Consider the following 6,783-nt stretch of genomic DNA (forward strand, 5'->3'; position numbering starts at 1 on the left):
GGGGAGCCCTTCAAAAATGGCATCAGTTACATTGCATGCTCCCATGGCTTTTGGTTGTGAGTTGTGATTCAGAATATCGGGGGTTTCATTGGATATTCCAATTTAGGTTCATCTTTTTGTTTGAAGACTTTAATCCATTTGCCAAATTTGGTAATGGTACAAATTCCCTTATTTCGAAATAATCATAACTCACATAAGTAATAAGACAATATGATTCGTGGAGTAAAAATGGGGCATTTGCATCTATAGCCAATTGAGATCACAAAATTAAAGTTATACCCTCTTTGAACAAAAATTTACAAGCTTACGAACTTTTAAGTTAAACTTCGGACCTATCAGATTTGAAGTTGAAAAAAAAAAATTAGTCTGAAGTGTAATGTACTTCAGACCAATTAAGTCTAAAGTTTTGGACTTAATGCACTTAAGGCCAAATAGGTCTGAAGTACAACGAATGTTTTCATACACTTATGCCAAATAGGTCTGAAGTGAAAAAATTACACTTCAGTCAAATAGCTCTGAAATGCAACTAATATTTTTATACACTTAAGGGACTGCGATAGTATGCAGCTCTATCTTGAATCCTCGCGAACAAGCTAACTCTCACTCCCGGGGTTCGCTACAACCAATACTTGAATTTGCACATAAATGTGCAGAAGCGTAGTATGAGTATACACTCTGAACCTCATCACACCCTTCATGGGCAAAACTTATGAGTATACACCCTGCATTGTTGTTTCCCCCAAGAAATCCAAGACCATCATCATTGTGTATGGGTGCGTTTTGCGAGTTTGACATGTTTTAACCTGAGAACGAAAATTCTTGACAAGAACAAGTGTGAAAATAACGTGTGTTATCAGAATCAGTACTGAAATAAACACTATTATCTTTAGCCCCACGGTGGGCGCCAAACTGTTTACCTCAAAAATACGAGTAACAACTAACTTGTTTGTGGTTTTAAAGATATGTGGTTTAGTTCAATACAAATTAATAAACAAGAAATCAAACGTATAAGTTAGGGAGATAAGTTGAATCAAACCAATGTTTAAGCAAGCCTCGACCTCGAGTTGTGATGGCCTCGAGGTAGGTCAACAAGAACAATAAAATAAAGACAATGAAGTTAAGAGATAATTCTAATGAAATATGAGCAAGAAAGTAAGAGAGTATATTCTTTGCCAGTGATTGATCATGGTTACAAATGATAGGGATCCCCTTTATATAATAGGGGAACCCTAAATAAGGTACATTTTTATTTACACTAAGTAATCTTATTGGGATAGCTGTCTAACCGCCTAGTACGGATTCGTACTAACTCGTACAAATCTATTCCGAAATTTATGCCATGATCTTGGGGACGTGGAGGGAATCTTGATCTTTTTGTTACAAATCCATAACGACATCATCTCGGGGTTTGTCATACTTGGCTCCGATGTTCCTCGAGCACTTAGATCTTCGAGCCTCGTATTCTGCCTTCGAGCTCGAGCTCGGTCTATATTGAACCTATTCTCGATGCGACCTCTCGAGCCTATAAAATCGGGGGTATATGATTTTGACTGTATACAGATAGTCCCAACGTTTCTTAGAATAAATGATAAGAAATGACTTGGGCCTCGATTTCTCTGAAGTCCTTAACGTCATACGTAGGCGCTCGGGGTGACCGAAATGTCCTGCCGGTTCGCTTCTCCAAAATATTAAATGCTTGACTAGTGGTGGCCGGCCATTAGCGCCATCGAATCGTCGCCGCTTGCCTATAAATACAAGGTTCAATTTTGAAATAATTTACTTCAATCTGAATTCCACCTCTGAATTCCTTTTATATCTCTCTCGCTTCATCTCTTATTACTCATTACCTTTGTTCTTTTAGTGCCAGAAAATATAAAACTCCGCCTATTTCCACTTCCTTTGTTTTGAATCAATGGCAAAAACTTCTAAAACCATTCCTCAAAGAGAGAAAGATTCATCCTCCTCTTCCCGGCCGACCGGTGATAAAGCATCGGCCCTTCACGAGATCATTCCTGGCCCTTGCATTATAAAGAAGGACTTCAGAGTTGAAAATTCCCCCGCTATTCTTGGTCGATGCGAGCGTGTATCGAGGTATGTTTGCTTGCTAATGGAAAATCATATCAAGGCCATGAAAAAAGAATGTGGTTGGGGGGACGAGGTCGTGGTACAGATCCCTGACCCTGAAGAGAGCATTACCACTCATGTGGAGGGGTTCCTAAGTGTTTACACTTACCCCTTCACACTGCCAAGGCCGAAGGGCTAGAATTCACCCTCAACCACCTCATCAGACTGTATCGGCCTCAGATTTTCTAAGGGCTGATCAAGCTCCAATGCTGATTGAGCAAGGCCTTATTTGCTAGCAATGATGATGATAAGGACCGGGGATGGATGAGCCGGCTCATGCGAGTGAGGACCTCGGACGTCATTCCGGAGAGTAAAATGCCATTCCCGAATAAATTTAACCCCAATCCTAAGTGATGTCCTTTCCTAGTGTCTTTTTATATTCTGTTTTGCATTGCGTGATGTCTTTACCATTTTTGCAGCAGTTTCTTGGATGCCCCATGCAATCCATGACCTTGAAGATTGGGCCGAAAGTTAGCCGCGACCTCCACGTATAATGAGCGCAAATGGTGTGATTTGTCGAAAGTCAAATGGAAGGCCAAACACCATGGTAAGTCCTTCCCCCAAGTTTTTATTGCTTCAGTGAATATGTCACTTTACTCATCATGTTTGTTCTTCATTCATGTAGGTATTGGAGATGCCTCCAAAATGAGGCCAGCCTCGTTCGGAGAAGAGACCGAGTCCCTGGTTCCAAAATCGGGGAAAGATAACTAGAGGAAAAGGGCTTCGAAACCTGAAGACCCCCAGGATAAGAGATCCCCTGCTCGATGGCAAAGGAGGAAACTCATTCAAGTGGACTTAGACTCAATCCACCAACTGAATGACGAAGAAATGGATGAGGGCGAAGAATCGACGTTGGTGACCTGGACCAGGACGCCAATCGAGGCTGTCAAGTCCTTCGAACCTGAAACCTTGCCTCGTGAAGAGGAGGCTCTAAAGAAAAATGCGGGAAAAGCCCCCGAATCACCTGAGATCAAAATCATTCCCCTGCCTTGAACAAGTACTCCAAAAGGGGCAAGTACCGAGACCCCCGAGTCTGGACAGAGCGCCCCGAGTGACTTGCTCGGGGCCATGACAATAGGTCACTCCCCTCATCTACCATCTTATTCTGAGGAGGCAATAAAGGAAGCCCAAGTTTTGCAAATGTCCGATCCGAGTAGAGTCCTCGGTGAAGAAGATCCTTTCCGGGATTGCTTTACTGGGGTCGATGATGCTGCCGACCTTAATGATTCATCTACCCTCTTTTAAGAGGCTCATCGTCTCTTCTCTTGGGTAAGCATTAGCTCTTATTGTTGCAAATTCTTTCTTCTTCTTCTTCTTCTTCTTCTGTATTAACTGATATCTCTTTTTTCTGTATAGGCCATTACAAAGTATAGAAACGAGCTGAGCCAATGTGAGGCCGAGCTCAAGATATCCTCAGATGAAGGGAAGGCTCTGAGGCTCCTTTGTAGCCAAAAGGAGGAGGAGCTCAAGGACTTACTAGCAGATCTGGCCAAAGCTCGTCGAAAAGAGGTCGAGCTAGACAAGCAGGTAACCCTCGTTTTTGTAAAAGTATGGTCTAGTTGACCAACTGTGGAGGCTAACACTTTAGTGTCTAAGCTGCAGTAGAAATTGGACATGATCTGGCAGCTTCGAAGGGAGGTCGATCAAGTTAAGGCCAACTGAAACCAGTGGAAGGAAAACATAGATCGGCTTGCTGGTGAGAAAGAGGTTGCCTTAGCCAATCTGACCTCGGCTGAGACCTAGCTCCGGGGAGTCAAAGTAAAAAAATTTGGCCCAGGCCAAGAAGATCGATGAGCTCGAGGTCAAACTTGCCTTAACCGGGGTTGAGGTTGCTGAAGCCAGGGTCAAGGTCGAGAGGACGAAGGCCACTATTAACAAGACCGTTGATATGTACCTAAAAGATGCCAAGGTTGCTCAAATGGAACTAAGGGAAGCCTCAAATCGGGAGAAACAGATCAGTGATCTGGCCAAGTCCCAATCCCGGAGGGAGACCCTCGAAGAAATCCATGCCCGAGGTTTCGACCTCACCGAGGAGATAGCCAAGCAAAAGCATTTGAGGTTGATGCCAAGTTCCTTGTCTCCTCTGACGACGATGACGATGATGAAGGCAGCCAGAGCGGGTCCAATAATGAAGCTAGACCTAAAGAGAAAGCTTCTCCCGAAGGAGAGACCAGCCTTGGGCATATGTAAGATTTTTCTTTCTTCTTGTATCGTTCTTTTTTGTAATATCTTTTATCGGTCCCTTGTATATTCCTTTTTCAAAATATATAAATAGAAGAATTTTCTTGAATGTTTTCTCGATATTTCCTGCCTTGTAAAATTCTTACAATGACTTCATTCTCTTTAACTGTGTGTTAGAGATTTTATCTCAGATGTTTTCTTCGAAATTGCCATGTCGAGCTCGAATAAGTTCGAGCTTTTGGGCATAGACCTTTTAGGCTTACCATGTCGAGCTCTAATTGTATTGACCATTTAGGCTTACCAAATCGGCCCTTATTTATATCGGCCCTTAGGCTCTTTTATATCGACCCTTAGGCTCTTTTTAGGTTGGCTCTTTAAATTGGGCCAATTCGGTCTCTAAATCGGCTATAATTTTTCCCTCTTTTCGGCTAAAAGACTTAGTAAAAATTTCTTTATGCCTTAGCATGTATTTTTTGTACTCGTTGGTTTTTTGAGGGTTCAATCAATCGGAACCTCATTTGTAATCCGTTTGTGTTAAGATAATTTAATACCTCTTGAGACTTTTTTGAAGGATGATATTATCGAAGCCTTTAAATTATTCGAGGGCTGATTTTATCGAAGCCTTTTTTATTTGCTTTGCCGAGGGTAGCCTTATTTAACCGGTTTTTCAAAGTATTAGAAGGCTTTTAACTTATGGCAAAAGTCGGGTGTCTCCAAGCCGTATTATTTCGGCCGTAGCCTTTTTATATGACCGTAGCGTTTAATATGGCCGTAACCTTCGAGTGTGTCTCTTGGACTTGTTTCTCGATACCCGTTCGAACTTGTCCGAAAGGTTAGTCCCTGAGTATGATGGCCTTGGCCTTTGTGTCAGGGGATGCATCTTTGAGGTCTTATAAATTCGAGTTTAGATATTCGAATATGTTGACTATCGATGAAAGTCCCCTAGTATTCGAGGTGTATTTGTGTTTTGGCCCTTGAGTCGTTCCTCACAAAATCACAAGTATGGAGTTCGTATAGTAGCAAATTTCTTTTAGACACAAAATGTTTTGATATAGAAAGAATGCTTCTTTGAATAATTGATACATGCGTACATATTTTGCCATCGGGGCTCGACTATTCTATATGGACACGGTTCATCTGACTGTTTGGTCCATTACAAAGTTCTCCTCTCGAGGCCCTCTTTGGCATGAAGTATTTTTCTCAAAAATATAACCTCCGAGGGTGATGCCCCCATTATTCGAGGTTGATTGAAAAGAAGCCTTGGTTACTGTTGAATTCTCCTCAGGTAGCACATACTTATTGCCTCGTTAATATCCTTGCTAGAAAAATCCATTTGGGATAAAATCTGATCTAAGGGAAAAAGAGTGCAACACGTGCTTTAAAACCTAAGGTCTTCGTGTAGAAAGGTGCCCTCGACATCATCGATCGAACACCTGCAATGAGTTAGTTTTAAATTCAAATGGAAAAAAGGAGAAGGTCATACCTTAGCAGTAAATATCGTTTGAGTATTGATACATTCCAATTGTTCGGCAATTGTTCGCCTTCCATCATGCCAAGTTTGTAAGATCCTTTACCGACAACTCCGATGACTCGATAAGGTCCTTCCCAATTCGGGCCTAGTTTCCCTTCATTCGGGTCTCGAGTATTGAGGATGACTTTTGGCAGAACTAAGTCCATGATTCTAAAGTGTCGAAGGTTAGCCCTTTTATTATAATATCTCTCGATTCTTTGTTTCTACGCAGCCATCCGAACAAGTGTAGCTTCTCATTTTTCATCTAATAGCTCGAGGCTAGTATTCATAGCCTCGCGATTTTATTTCCTCGATGCATATCGAAATCTGGCGCTGGGTTCCCCGACCTTGACTGGAATCAAGGCCTCGAAGCTGTATACTAAAGAGAACAAGGTTGCCCCAGTGCTGGACTTTGATGTCGTTCGATATGCCCAAAGAACCTCAGGTAGAACTTCTCTCCATTTTTGTTTTGCGTCGTTCAACCTTTTCTTTAAGTTTTGAATGATAGTTTTTTTGTTGATTTAGCTTGTCCGTTCCCGCTCGGGTGGTACGGTGTCGATCAGATCCTCTTTATTTTATGTGCTTCGAGGAACTCCATTACTTTGTTGCCGATGAATTGCTTCCCGTTGTCACATACAATTTCGGCAGGTATCCTGAATCAACACACGATGTGGTCCTAGATGAAGTCAATAACTTCTTTTTCTCGGACCTTCTCGAAGGTCTATGCTTCTACCCATTTAGAAAAGTAGTTAGACGTAAACAAAATGAATTTAGCTTTACCTGGGGCCGCTGGTAGAGGGCCGATGATGTCCATTCCCCATTTTGTGAAAGGCCATGGGGACAGGACTGAGAGGAGTTGCTCTCCAGGCTGATGAATCATCGGTGCAAACCTTTGACATTTATCACACTTTTTAACAAACTCCTTAGTGTCTTTTTCCATGCTATCCCAGTAATACCCTCCTATAATA

The sequence above is a fragment of the Nicotiana tabacum genome, chromosome 11 (genome assembly GCF_000715075.1).
Source record: "Nicotiana tabacum cultivar K326 chromosome 11, ASM71507v2, whole genome shotgun sequence".
Taxonomy (NCBI): domain Eukaryota; kingdom Viridiplantae; phylum Streptophyta; class Magnoliopsida; order Solanales; family Solanaceae; genus Nicotiana; species Nicotiana tabacum.